This window comes from Cynoglossus semilaevis, chromosome 1, assembly GCF_000523025.1.
Source record: "Cynoglossus semilaevis isolate Cse_v1.0 chromosome 1, Cse_v1.0, whole genome shotgun sequence".
In the NCBI taxonomy this organism is placed as follows: domain Eukaryota; kingdom Metazoa; phylum Chordata; class Actinopteri; order Pleuronectiformes; family Cynoglossidae; genus Cynoglossus; species Cynoglossus semilaevis.
Genome location: NC_024307.1, coordinates 29,447,033 through 29,462,542, shown reverse-complemented (window position 1 = coordinate 29,462,542; position 15,510 = coordinate 29,447,033). Strand labels below are relative to the sequence as shown.

The 15,510-nt window shown below is 36.8% G+C and overlaps 1 protein-coding gene across 8 annotated transcripts in view; it reads left to right on the top strand.

Moving 5' to 3' along the window:
* The window catches only part of LOC103390832 (ATP-binding cassette sub-family A member 1), a 154,402-nt gene that overhangs the window by 5,161 nt on the left and 133,731 nt on the right, over nucleotides 1-15,510 (top strand). For all 8 annotated transcript variants that reach the window (XM_025054899.1, XM_025054866.1, XM_025054819.1 and 5 more), the window contains exon 2: nucleotides 12,540-12,629. The gene's annotated coding sequence lies outside the window, so the exon portion shown is untranslated. The remainder of the gene's footprint in view (nucleotides 1-12,539; nucleotides 12,630-15,510) is intronic.

The window sequence follows — 15,510 nt, the reverse complement described above, 5'->3', positions numbered from 1 at the left end:
AATTTGCATTTTCCTCTTGTCGCTATTATCTAGGTGTAATTTCCAGGGTACAGCATGCTGCAGGTTGTAATTTTTTGTGTTTGTAATTAAATCCTATCAGAACATCAGCTGAGTGATATGACTCATCTCAAGTCCTACCACAGGGTCAGTTCAGATCTGGAGTTATTTCAGGATCAATTTGACTCTAAATACAATAGTTATAGGAGAATGATGACTGTAGCGAATATTTGTCCTTAAGTAGGTTTTTGGCCACATTTGGTTTTAATTAACCATCCCTATGATGGTGCTGCAATCTTCTAAATTATAATAAGGAAAACAAGTGGTTAAGATTTTTTTCAATAAATGCTTTCTATTATGAGGCCAGTGGTTTTAAAAAAGAAACGTGAGTCTGAATTTATTTTTTTTGGCCAAACTAAAAATACTATCAAAGAAGAAGTGAAAATAAAAACAAAACCTCAAAGAGTTTTATATTCTGAAATAACTAATTGAATAACAGATATGTGATTACAGTTTAATTTAGTAAAGCATTTTAATGACGAACAAAATATTTTTGGTTTTTTAATGCAAAACCTTATTGTGTTTGTTAACTGTTGTGAGCTTTATTTTTGGGTATAAAATAGCTCAGCATATAGGCAGCTGACGCACAACTTTGTTCTTCTGAACTTCCCTCCTCAGGGTATGGAGCAAAATCTAAAACAAGTTAATATGCCTATGTCAAAGCAATAGATACTGTAGTAGTACATTATATAGTAAAACGTACATGTGTTCTTGGTATAAATGTATTATATTATATCTCAAATGAAGTTTGACACTTTCACATGCTGTGGAAAAACTGGTTGAAATCACTAACTGTATTCTTCGTACTTTAAGGGCAGTCATTGATTTCCACTCACTTTTAGAATGAAGCCATTCATCACAGCACTAAAGACTGTGTCTGTTTTTACCATTTGCTAAAGTGTGTTATTGTTTAGTATTAATGTACCATCACCTCTCTTTTCCCAATTAATCTACAGTGTACAATACTGCTGAACTGATGTCAGTTTGATGAAAACAAGAACTGACATGATGTTCGCACTAATAAATTACCTTACTCATGCATCAGATTTGCAAATTGATTTTATTTGATGTATGGAAATCAACTGCTACAAGCAACATGTTGTAAACCGTAGCCAGCAATTTGTTATATTTGAAGGGCACAATGTAAATCTGGTGAGATATTGAAAATCACTGAGGAAAAAAAACAAAATTCCAAGCGTTTAAACAACAAAGTCACGTCCATGTATTCTCTCTGGAGGTGAATGCATTTATAAACATTCCAAACAGTAGTGACTCTGATGAAGACATTTTTTTGAAAAGACAAAGGGCAACCACAATCAGTTTATCTAAAATCTCTGCAACTTTGCTTTTGTATCAAAATGTCACAGGGCTAGTAGTCCATAACTCACATTGAATGACCGAGGGAGAAGTTGTGGTTCCCTTTAATGAAGCACGAAAACAGTTTATCTGGCCAGATTGACCTCAGGCAATTACTTTAAGCACATTCCTGAATCAATAAAAACACCAGTTCTGTGTGCCTGTGTCCATGCACCCGTGAAGCACAACCAGGAGTTTTTAAGATTCCCAGGAATGCAGTATCATTCTTAGTGAGAGTTGTTTTTGTGCAACGTTTAGCTCCAAATCAGTGCATCTCAATTTAAAACTTTTTTTTTATTCAGCTGCATTTGAAAACCATTTTCAGCAATAGATAATCTTTTCAGAAATATGGGTTTTGCCCTTCAGGCAATGAAACTGTGAAACCACACAGTCACCTCAGATCAACTGTCCAATCCAAATGTCCACTAGCTATTTCTTTAGAGAATCAAGGTAGTGGTCCAGAAATTAAAATAATGTCATGATTTCCAGAACATTACATTTACCAAGCTTAATGTTTTATTCCTTTCTGCCTATTGTTGCTTGGGTCCACACCCTGACTGCAGTCTGCCCATTAAAGCTTAACGTTTTAATGTCAAAAATAGAAATTCCCCAACAAGAGAATGTTAAAGTAGAATCTTAAAGTAGGAGTTAGTGGACGGTGCCTGCTGCCGAAATACCAAGTTTCGAGTAAGCAACTTTTGCAAGATTTTCCTCGTGACACAAAGAAACCTCGAGTTACGAGTGCTCAACCGAGCTCCATTCGCCTTATTTCTCTCTCTCTCTCTCTTTCTCTCTCTCTCTCTCCCTCTCCCTCCTCTCTCCGGCCCACACTCTGTCTCAATGTCTCGTTCACTGTCCCTCACTGGGTTATTTTACCCGTTTTTATAACAATAATATAAAATGTTTTCTTAATTATTATTATTTTATATCTATGTTTTTGATGTTTAGATGGGGGAGTTTAATTAATAATATATTTCTGGGGGGCTGGAACGAATTAATTGTTTTTTTAGTTATTTCTAATGGGGAATATGCAGCTGAGATACGAGCTGATCAACATAGGAGTGCTGTTGTGGAACGGATTAAGGCTGTTGTCTTTTTTGTCCATTTTTTTACCCCCTCTTGGGCAACAGGCTTTTTTGTCAATTTTTTTACCCCCTCTTGGGCAACAGGAAATAAAACAATGCTGTTTCCAGTCGCATATACTCATTTCTATTTTATCATATTTCAACATCATGTGTTGCCAAGTTAAAAGAAATCTGCCCAAAGGCCTTCAGAGTCAGTAGTGTGGGTGCTGGGAGCGTAAATTAAGTGATTGTTTCTTTAACCAATCAGATTTTAAGTTGGCCAAACTAAGTCTTTGCTGGCCCAGCATTACCTGGCGATTTAAGTGATTTGATTGGATGGTCAGAGAACACTAGGGCTGTAATCAACTAAATTAAGTCTTGGTTGTCTGAAGCTGTGAAATTTCGATTAATCACCGCAGTAGCCTTGTCCGCTAAATTAATTAGAAATTTTGACCTAATTGTGTTGTACTGAAATTAAATAGACTATTAACTTTAAACTTTTATCCACTTGACCCGAAAACATTTATTAAACAATTCAGATCAAGACGAGTGCAGAAACAGAACTTGAAAATATGCCATGTTTGTAGTCGTTGCTTGCAAACTTTTTATTAAATTTTTTTTTTCTGTTATTATTTTTGTAAGATGCCACACTGTAGATGTCTTTGACATGGTAGAGGAGTCAAGTGATGGTTTCTTTACATATAATGATGTCATTAAGATATAGATTTATTCGTGGAGGACGCCACAGAAGTACTAGATGAGAAATGCATGGTACGCCACAGCAGTTGACAGCGTTATATACTGTATGAGTAGTCCTTCATAATCCTGCAGTACACATGCCCTCCTACATTTACTACAAGAGTTGACATGACCTTAAAACCTCCTTTGAGATATGACTTTCAGTCAAAATTCCTGTCCTTTATTTTAACTTAAAGTAATGACTCCAAAGCCTGGTTCACTTTAGAGGCATGGACATTTATTTATGTTTGTCAACTTGGACAGTTGTGGTATTCTCCTTTCAGTGCAGTCTAACTGAGATAAGTCTCCTGAGCTTCTGATGGGACACTACATTATCAGGGCCAGAGCAACTGACAGTGAACCAACATTCAGGAGCGATGCAGGGTAAAAACTTACTTTATGGAAAAAAAAAATCATATTTTTATTGATGGAAAAACTTTCATTATATAAAGTAAAATGTTCCCAGTAAATTAAATGACTATGAAACTTTTAAATTTTATGATGTTACACTATAACTTATATAGCTTCAAATTCTTATTAATCCCCAACAATAACATTTTATAACCAAGCCATTTTTTTAACATGTTACTTAAATGTTGTAAAAAAAAAGGCTGTAACTCCTTCTTTTCTGTGTCCTGTGTCCTCTTTAGGACAAGCTCAGTGCATACTTTAGAAGTGTCCACAGGACCTTTCGTACAGTATTGCTTCGGTCTCTGTCTCTTCAAATGAACAGTGGCTGGAAAATTAGAATCAAACCAAACCTGCAGTAATCTTCCTTCATCAGGAGAGAACCCCTACAGGACAAATGATGCACCTGCATTAAATGAAGTCAGTCTTCTGATGCCATCATATCACCCTGAACATCTGTGCATGTCTGTTTCCATAATCATGCAAGTCCCACAAAGAGAACCGTAAAGACAGTCTGTCACTGCTTATTTATTATTCCTGCACAAACTCTGCCAGATAAGTGTTGCAGCCTACAGTCCACCTTGATGGTGAGTGGATTGATTCAATTTTACATTCAAGGGCCATTTTGCCTGGCTGTCTCATGTTTTCTGGAGCAAACTTGGTATGATATTTTTTGAGGAGATTTTCTTTCTTACCTTGAAAAGCAGCAGCAGTGTTTTATTGTTTTTCCCATAGCTTTCTGCTTAGACTCTCTGAATAGTGGCATTTGGACTAGATCAGATGTGGCAGTTTTTTTCTTTGTAAATCTGTTTATAGTACAGTACCTTGCACAGCCTTTTTTGCACTCAGCTTTTTCTCCACTGGTGAATATAATTCTATCATGCTGACAATTCATTCATTCATAAAATTACTTCTGCATGTTTTTAAGAGGAGAGGTTATGATACCTTTATGCAAATACTTCAGGTTCCTTGATGTTTAAATAAAAGTTTGTAACATTCTTTTGGACTCATGGCTGGTTTATGTGCCTTAACCTTTAAATGGTAATAAGCTACTGTTTTCTCCACTGACCTCCAAGGGAGACCACAATGGATGTATGGCAGGGGTTAGTATTTGATTTTGTTACTCTAATCTTGTGTTTTCATTAGGCGCTGTGCTAAATTAGCAGCCGAGCTAAACCTTTGAATTGTACATGATAGTAGTATGGCTTTTACATACCAGTAAAGCTAATGTCTGATCCTTGCACAGGTAGAAGTGGTGATATGGGTGGGACAGCCCGGTGTGGGGGGTAGTAGTAATCATACTTTCTCACTTGAATCTGGAAACCTCCTTTTGAGACACATTTTCAGACTTTAACTTCTTTGTTGTCAAATCTGGGTTTTAAGACGTTGACAGAAGCAAGATCAAGATGCAAAATGTGTCCCATAACCCTGACAAAGCTAAGTTTGCATAATAATGTGTTCTTCAAATATATAAATATATATTTTTTACCTCCTAGAAGTTTCAGGTAAAGGTTTTAGGCTGTTAGATACCATAAGATAGACAATAATGGCTGTGGTGTTTCTCAGTAGTTTGCCTGTAAGTTCATTGTCTCACTTCATGCTCATCAACATCAAACGTCCAAGTAAAACAAGTACACTTCCACTGAATTCTCATTTGTCATTCTTGTGGCAGATATGACCATCAAGAATGAAGTTGTTTAATTTATTATGTCTGCTGTGTTGTTGAATAACCTCCTCTGCTTTATTTTGATCTTAAATGAGATTTGGCATTTTTTGCGCTCTCCGTATGATTCTATCTCTTAAACTAAATGAAATTTGGCATTTTTTGCACTCTCCGTATGATTCTATCTCTTAAACTCCTCTTGTAAGGTATGAGTCACTTGTGAGAATTGATATTCTACTTCAAGGACACTTCTTTGCAAACTTGGAGGCACATATTCCTCCCTAATAGTCAGTGGGCTGATCATCAAAGAGAACAAATAGTTCTGTGTGCTTTGTCGGCAGAGTGCCTACCTCGTTTACAGCAGTGGCTTCACATGTAAGATCTTTAAACATTTCATATTTATCCAGTCATGGAGTTAATGCCTTCTTTATATGCAACAGCATGTCTTAGTAGTGCCTGTTAGAGCAAAGAGAGCACAATCATAAACCAGTATGATCTTAATTATTAAAACGCCATAGTATTTTTAGCTTAGTGAAGACCTGCACTCTCTGTATGAATGGTTCATCAAACTGACCCGTTCTGTGGGAAATGACGTTCAGGAGTGGGATTAATAAAGTGATAAAGCAGATCCTTGTAGTAGCTCATAGCCTCCTGGAGGGGCCTGTCCCACCCCTCACTTTGGGGACCGCTGCTGTAGGCAAAGGTTATTGAGCATGGAGGAAGACAGCCTGTCATTTTTTACTTTTTTGTTTTTTTGAAGGATGCACAATGTTTAACTTCGGAAAATGCATGCCACTGAATTTTTTAGGAGTTGAGTCGCGTTCAGACCTGGGGTCCAGGCATTTTTTTTGTGTTCCACATCGTTCTCTGGGTTTAACAAGAATTGCTGCAAAGCTGGCTGATCAGACAGGGCCATGGCTAATATAACAGCATTGGAAAAATGTTTTTGTTCACAGGCTGCCTGGCAGAAATGGCAGCGTGTCCAAGCGCCGGTGTATTTGTCACAAGTAATTAATTTTTCTCTCATAAAAACACCCACTGGGATGATGGGAAAAGGTGGGTTCATTAACCTCCCTTACCCGGGCTTCCTGTGGCACTTTACAATGTATTGGTTGTTGGTTCCTCCAATCGTCTGTAGCTGAAAATGTTCAGGAATTATTTAATTTTTTCCAAGATGGCTGTTTTCCCCAGGGAATGATACAGATTTGCTTGGCAACTCGAGTAAAAAAAAATCCAAGACATGTTTGTGGCATTTCAAACTTTTTACTTTGCTTTATTTTCCTTTTCCTCCCTGACACATTCAACAAAATGTTTTGGAACCTAGTCCACTTTTTCTCTTTTAACTCTTCTAGCTCCACTTTGCCCCACACTCTCCTTCTTTTGCCGTCCCTCCCTGGTGCTTAGTTAGTTTGAAATTACTTTTTTTTAAAACAGTTTATTTGAATTTGACATTTTATGAAGTTTGATCTCCAGGGGATGAAAACAATAGGTACGTTCCATCACACAGAGGGATGTGAGGAGCTGCAGAGCTTGTGAAAGGAAATGGAGAGAAGAAATAAAATAAAGAAATGATTTGCTCCCACTGACCCAGAAAAGTGATGGAAACAGGAGTCACAGAGTGGCACAATTCTGGGTCTCAGCTAGAGCACATTTTCCTCTTTCAATGACTGTTACTGCTTGTTTCATACAGACTTCCCAATTATTGTAATAATAATTTTGGCCAGGGTTGCCTTTTTTTGCTGAAAAAATTCTAGAAGAATGTAAAAACTGTGATCCAAAAGTACAGTATCTGCTTTACAAGGAGTTTTTTCTTTTCTTTTTTTTAAGACGGCATCAGGGTGAGTTGTAACAAACCACTATCTTATCCCTACTGTAAAATGTAAGTTTTTTGTCAGATAACAGGAATCAAGGTATATTTAGTTTAGATCCAGGCACTCATAATGCTTGGCAATAGTTTCTCTACTGTAAGGAGTGTTGCATCTATATATATACACGTATATTTAGTGCTAATGTCACTGTGACCTAATTTAAATCCTCACTTTATCTTACTCTATTTGTCTGAACTGGCTACATTGTTATGAATTTCATACAGAACTTGTTTCCTCTTTCTTTTTTAAAGAAATTGCTGCCTTTGTGAATATATATATATGCTACAAGCTAATAAAAGCAGGTACAATGAATTTTTATAGCTGCAGTGCAGAAGCCTTTATTGCACAGAGACCCCAGTTGATTGGTTGTTTTTTGGCTGCTGGACTTGGAAGACAGTCTCTGAAGGTGGTGCAATAAGTCTTACTGCAATCCCCTGCTACTCCGACTTGGCTCCAGCTACCATTCATTACTCAAAGTCATCAGTCAAAATCTTCAGTCTTTCCACCTTCCTCCAACTCCCAAGGGTGTTCAGGGAGACTCAGGGAGAGACTGCGGAGACACCATGAGTGGCAGCATTACCAAAGCTGTGGATTACCTCAATGGTCAGCCTGTCAGAGTCAATGTTTGCCCTGACATTTCATGCTAAGTTCTCTTCTTTGAAATGTTACATTGCGGCAGCCAGGCAGTGGCTGTTTTTCCTGATTGGTTGTCACTATGTTAAAAGATATGATTTGACAGTTTGGCTGAAAGGTCCTTAACCATACAGCATGATTGTTTTAATATAAAATATAATACCTTCGGGAACTGATTTTTAGGGTACACCAACAACAGCAAACACACACATCTCTGTATCCTCCAGAAGTTTCTCTTCATACTTCCCCAGTGGCCTTCCTCCACCTACCGAGACTGGTTTGTCCAACATTCACCACTTCGGTACTGCTGCAGGTGGTTGTGTGTCTGACTAGACTTGTTCACGCAAATATTTACTTTCTTTTTAAACCTGTGTTTTTTTGCATGTCTCTTGACTGTTACGTTGCTGTCACTTTCCTGCCACTGACTGTCAATCAGCTTGGATGTGAATTTGAGTACAGATTCTCACCAAAATCCTTACAACAGAGTATTTTATGTAGAGCTTGTATAAATATCTTGCATACTGATTAGTTGCATGGATGTTTGTAATCCACCAAGAAGAGAGTTTTACATTCCATAATACAGTATAGCTAAAAGATATAATTAGTTGTTAAACATTGGACTTTGTTGATGAAATTGTATTTGGTCAGCAATTGTTGAAGGTCCAGTAGGGTGCCATCTACTTGAGGTGGTGATTCTGTGACCCATTGGTGAAAAAAACAAATACAAAGGGGTTTAAAATGGAACACCAAACAATAATCTCCTGATAACACTGTGTACAGTATATCACAGCTAAATCGTGATCATCAGTCACCTGTGTTTGGATGAAATCATCCTGATACTAGTATCGTTGCCCAAATCAACCGGCTGGTCCCTGTTGTACCAGTGGTAACAGCAACATAGCTTTGGGATTGAACACCAGTGTGTAAACAATGTTCACAGATGGAGAAAAATATTTTTAAAACACTGCATTACAAACACCATTGCACAGTGTACTGAAATCTCGTTGGTTCAACATATTGACTACACTGTTCTAGGCAAAGATCTCAGATGTTGTACCTAGAATCTGCTGTAGACACTTGCCCAATGTGTGTCCAACACCCAGTGGGCCAATTAGCACAAGCATCACTGATGCTTTTCATTTTGCACATCCTTTTTAGTTGAGTTCTCAGTCCTCAGAATTTTCAAGCCTCTTGTGTACCCTCGTGGAATTGCCACATCAACTGCCTTCTTTTGTTGTCAGTCCATCACTAGGGCGTTACTTTGTGTTGTCATCACCACTTTGGTGGCCTGGATTTGGAAGTCCCATTGGGTCTTGGCTTAGTCATATCTAACATGCAAAAAAAAAAAAAAAAAAATACAAAATGAATTGGTTATTTGTCCATACATCTGGTCAACACAGATTTCTTTCCATTGTTATTGTTCCAGCTTGTTTGTTTTTTGGAAACAGGTTTATACTACCTGCTCATACTCTGAGCCTGAAGTCAACCTCCTGCTGGAATAACAGGCTGTGGAGTGTGTCACATAAGCAAATAACCTGAGCAAATCGATAAACTCTTTTTTTTTTTTTTTTTTTTTGGATCCCATCTGAGCTGTCTGCTGTCTGACCTTTGTTTTGTTTTTTGTTTTTTTTCTTAAATCCATTGTCAACCAGAAGCTGATAAAAAGTCACACAGACTGTCAGAAAAAAGAGTGTTTTTCAGCTGATCTGGAGCTAAACCGGGATTTAAATTACTCTTTAAGTTAAAAATGTTGCTTTTTAATGTTTATTTTCTTGTGTTGTAAGAAAGAGGTCTCCTGCATTCCAAAATCACACGATAGTGAATTGACTTTATTTTTTTCTGCTTTTTATTTGAAGTTATCAGTGTGTTGTTCAACTCAAACCAAATTGTGCAGCTGCTGCAGCGAGTACCTTCTATTATTGGTCTTTATCAGGAGACTGATGCAGCGCGGGCAAATATCCTCTGGCAAGTTTATCCACCCTTATTGACTCTTTTCCCTCATGCACAGAGGTGAATCAAAGCAACCTCTTGTTCTGGAATACAGCACAAACAGATACAAGTCAATTTCCTGTAAAGACAGCCAGAGCTCAAGGCTGTAGTATCACTCTAAGATCAATTTATAATGTCTGTGTTTGTGTCACGCAGGCTGCTTGGTGCGAGGGTCGGAGTTAGCAACGTAGTGGAAAACATTTTATGAGGAGATAACCAACTATTTACTGTCCAACAAAAAGACCTGGAGACAGCAGTTTGTTGTCACATCCTCCAGTCTCAAAAGTCAACTTGACATCTAAGTGTTGAGTTGTTGTCAGTGCATAAAAACCTTAACTGACTGCTTGACAGCGCTTGTGGGTGTAGGATTAGATACCCCACTACACTATGTGTGTCAGGTTTGAAGTTTGTTAATAATAATAATAATATAATAATAATAATAATTTTGACAGTTCATTTCTCTTCTACAACTAATCAATATAGATTTGGTTTATTTAAATGTTTTGCTGCCTTTTAGTGACACTGAAGGTCTAACAGAGTGGCCGGGCTTTTTCTAATGTAATTTCTATTAGGACAAGCAGAAAGTCGAGCACCGTCAGCAGTAGCTTCTTCTTCCATTAGTTAGTCACATACTAATTTTGACTTCCCAAATCCTTCAGCAAGTGTTTTCTGGAAATTAAAATGCTATGCCCTCTTGTGAAGAAAGGACCTATATGTTCCTTTGAGATAAACCGGTGGTAAATTCTAGGAAATTAGCAAAATCACTAATTACAGCAATTGCGGCAAACTTTTGTTTTTTTTTTATAATGTTTTTGTAAATATAATCTCTAATGTAAAACCTCCTCTTAAATTATATAAATAACCTTCATGGTGCATAAATTATTTTAAAATGATAAGATTCAGCAGATTTTATCAACTTACGTGATGTCTGGTTTCTGATAAACCTTAAGAAAAGGGGTTAACAGCCAATTTGGCAATAGTACTAATTGACATCGGTACATGTCCATTTGTGTCTGAGTTTGTGTCTGACTCGGCTGATTGTTTACTTTGGGAACACGGCCTGCCGTTAGCACCCTGCCATTTTCTTTGATGTGGATCCATAAACACACTACTCACCAAATTAAAGCACTAATTCACTTTGACGCCTTTACAGTATGATAAATAATGTCAATTTCAATGTTATGTACAGTGTGCAAAAAAGCCCTTAAAAGTTTTGCCCTTAAAATCCATTCAATATCATCAGGAAATAACATATAAATTGTCCAATTACCTTAATTTGAGGTTTGCTCCGTAATATCACAACCACAAGTTTTTTTCGTTTTTTTCTTTTCTTTCTCAATAAATAATCAGACAATGTTATTTTCTCTCCACAAAGTGTCCAGGTTCCAAGCCACAGAGTTATTTTTTCACCAGTTTTGGTAGCATAATTAGATATTGAACCGAGTCCGTCCACTATAGATGAAATAAAGTGGGAGAAAAACGATGGAAACGACAAATGGGTTTGTTTTCTGATGTGTCCCTAACCAACAGAAGACAGAAATTCTATTTCCATTATCAGTGTCTGTGCTGGAGTTTACAGTGTAGGTATTAAATGTATTCCCCAGCTTTGGAAGGCATGTCTGTGTTCAATAAACCCTAGTGACAGCTGACAGTATGTCAGAGACGGCTTGTGTGCAAAATCCAGGTTGAGTTGATGTGGGGAAAAAAGGGAAAATCAGTCTTTCTGAGACATCAGTTCTCAGATTTTTGTGGCCATTTAGTACAAAACATATAAATTATCATTGCACAGGCAACAACTGTGTGATGGTCTGTGTAACCCATTCCCCCCTAGTCTAAAAACTCCAAATTGTAATTTCCAGAGAACTGAAACATAATGTATTAGTTAAAATGAACCATAAATAATAAAATAAAAAATGTTGATTAAAATGTTTCTTAATTTTCTGATTTTCTTTCCTTTTTTCCAAGGTTGGTCTACTACTGAAATAATTAGTAAATAACAAAACTTTTTTTTTTTCTTTCCTTCAACCTCTAATTGATTTTTTCTCTTCTTGTTACTTTCTGAAAATGATGCTTTAAATGACAAATGCGCTGCTGGAAATCTTCTTTGGCATTGATTTTGGAAACTTAAAAGGGGTTTAATCTTAGTGACACTAACATTATACAGTTTTAGGTTTTAGGTTTGTTTGTAATTTAAATGTGAAGCACAGTTAAATCTGCCTTTGTTTATTCCTTGTATCTAGTTTTGCATGCAGCAAAACAATGTTTTGTTGTTTTTTTTACAATTGATACAAAAAAATTTAACATTTTCCATTGTGGATTGGCATTGATTTTTTTTGATTTTTTTATGAACTTTTCCTACTATTCTTTATTCCTCTACTTGTTGTAACAAATCATATTTTATGATTAATAAGAAGATTCTGCTACCCTGGTTTCTTCCTCCTGTGTAATTAATTATCATTTAATGTTTACTTCTATGGTAAAATAGGGTCACATTGACTGAACTGCATCTCCATTTCAGTTACCTAATATTAAGATTCAAAATGCAGCATGCCATCCACAATGCCTCACTTGTGTTTCTAGAAGTTAATTAACAGCATAACAACATGTCTGTCTCAAAGTAAAGAATAAATATATTTTTAAAAGGTCATTTCAACCCAGCATGGACTGAAAATGCTTGTTTTTTGCCACATACTACAGATTATGGGGAGAAGCATTTATTGTGTTTCAAATCATTCATTGATTTCTGTCCATTTCTTTCTGTAGTTGCACCTGTCCATAAGCCACTAAAACGTCTGGTCCAAATGACTCCCGTGGTTGAAGAATGTGGCCTAACTGTGAAGCCCTGGTTTTAAGGTATGTCGTGGAGTTTTGCTCTATGCTTTTGCTCTATGTGTTAATAGTCATCAAAGAAGACATCAAAAATCCTAGATATTTGTCCATCTTTTGTACTTTGACACTTTGAAGAGAGGACAAAAAAAAACGCCATTACCTTTATGGTTGATGTACAGCTCATCCCAGACTGGCAGAATCGGTATAAAGATTAGTGACCAAATACAGTTCTGCTCCTGGAGAAAATGGGAATTTAATGTGTCCTGTCAAAACTTGTTTTTTGCTCGTTCTTTTTCACTCTGATAGCTCTGCCTGCCTGTCATTGGAATTTAAATGGAAATTTAACCTTGTTATAATGTGGTTCCTCTTGACTTATGTGTTTATTTAAACTTGATTTTTGACGATTGAAATGTGGTGTTTACAGATAAGAGGCAAATGTTTTCACATAGACATTCTTTCGTTTGTCTGAAAAAGAAAGATTGCCGTGAGGGCTGCTTTTGTTTTTATGCTTCTGCCTAAATGTCTGTCTGCTCTTGCAGTGAACAGCCATAAGACTGCACATGGTGAAACTACCAGGAAAATGTAGTTTATTGAGTAATGAGTTTAATAACCAGGATTGTAGCATAGAAAATGCCTGACGACAGGTCTGGTGTTTCACTTATTTTTAAAACATATTAAAAATGTCGGATCACTTTGTTGTATTAACCGTGCTAACTCTGAATTATAAACTATGATGCCTTGATATTAAATATAAACCAAAGAAAAGCCTGGTTAATAATTTGGTAGAATTCAGAAAGTTGCAACTGCGGTTGGACTCCAAAATTAGTTAACACCTTTCGTTTTAAGAGACAATTTTCATCAGTACAGGCTGATTTAATCAGCTGAGCTCACGGAGCAGGACCAACGACTGTGCATGATACTGGTGTTGACTTTGGCCCTGTGGATGTGTTGGCAAACAACATGGTTGGCACAGTTGGCTCTTGTGTATTACATGTTAGAATGGCAGCAGGTGTCGCACCTGGCTGCCTGCTGCTAAGTATTAGCTCAGTGATCACACTGTGTACAAGGGAAGTATGTGGTGCAAGCATGTGATTCTCTAAACTTTACCTCAAAATAAGAATAGTATTTAGAAAAATTAGCATTATTGGACAATTGGATGTGAAAATGTAATTACTATCTTGACTTCTGTTTGAGACAGTTTGGGAGTAAAGGTCGTATACTTAAAAATTCAAAACTGTGGGCTAAAATAAACTCTGTACCTCACATGATATTGAGACAAAGCAAAAATAAATCCACATTTTCTTTGTCTACCCCTGAAAATACTCGTATTGGCTAACGTTGTTAAGGTCGGATATAAAATGAAGACAATGATTCCTCTACTCTTGTAGGAAAAAGATAAAGGGCAACATCACTGCATATGAACTTTGAGCCAGATAATGTTGGTCTTGTCATGTATTTACGCTGCAACACAAAATACGTCTGGACATTTTACTTGCAAGGGGAGAGTGCAGCTTGCTCTGCTGGCAGCTTTCTCATCAACTCCGGGTTGCAGCAACCTTCCTCTGCTCTTTTATTTAGTTTACAAAAGTATCAGATTACATATTATGTGATCGTGTTTGAGTATATGAATGGGTATGGAGTAAGAAGGTGGGTGTGAATGGGGCTGTGGCTGTGTCTGGTAATTTCTCCATCAGTCTTGAGCACACTAGATTATAATATGAGAAGCAAACAGTTCCTTAAAGCGACAGTACAGCATGAATCAATGATAATAAATTAAATTCTTCCAACAATATGAGACATAGATAGTTAGAAGTAGGGCTGTCAAAGAATTCAAATTTTTATTGTCATAAATCACAGGGCAGCTGTCACAGTAATCATGACCAGTTGACAAAAGTTAAGTCAAACAATACTGTTAATGTTTTTGGTGTGCAAAATTAACTACTGTGTTGGATAAGGAAATGTCAAAAGGCAGAAAGTATTTTGTATATATTTTTTAATATTTTTTTATGTTGCATGGATTTGGTATTAATAAAGTTTTTTCTGTCTGTCTAATCATTTTACAAAAGTTATCTGAATAATTTATATATATATTTTTTTATAAATACTCAATCTACATTTCAAATTTTGTTTCAAAGTTTGTGTGTTGACCCTCATTGGTCTTAACCAGACCTTGTGTAATTTGAGTTGAAGAACTCTGTAAGAAAGTGGCCACAAAGACCAGAGCTGCTCTTTCTGAACTGACCCACACATGTAAAGTAATTCATCTGTCGAAGCTACCGTTCAAACACTGTGCAAATCCTTGCTGGACACATGACTTTGTACCCTATTGTCTCACTAAGAGTAGCTGTAGTACTAAACAGTTCACAGATAAAACATTTTAATCTCAGAGAAACAAGTACATCACAAATATCACTTTAAAAATACTGTCCTGCCTGAACATAATGGACGCCCATATGTCCACTTTAAGGTGTTGTTTTTTCACACGTCGTCATTTGACTGCATCCCATGTTACGGCAATATCATAAAATTAACTACACAAGTTTTAAAAAACCCTACAGTGAAGACTGTTCCTGTGTCTCTGCATAGCCTGTGTGGGCTGAAGTCAAAACAAATACCATTGCACCCGTGGCCGAGAGTTGGGAAGAAGCGGTGGGCAACAGCATCTGTCGAAAGGAGCCTGTTATTTGTTTCCCTCAACTTTTTTTTTTCTTTTTAATATTTGGAAAACTTTCCAGAGCTGAGAGAAAGACATAACACCAAATCTAAGGACAAAGGTGTTTGCTGTGACCCTGTTGGGCTGTCAAATGTTCTTCTCTGTCCAGTGTTCGTCAGCTGTCTAGGCTGTCTGGCCAAACTTGGTTAACAAGCACCTATGTGTTCACTCCCTATTTCATCAACCTAGAGA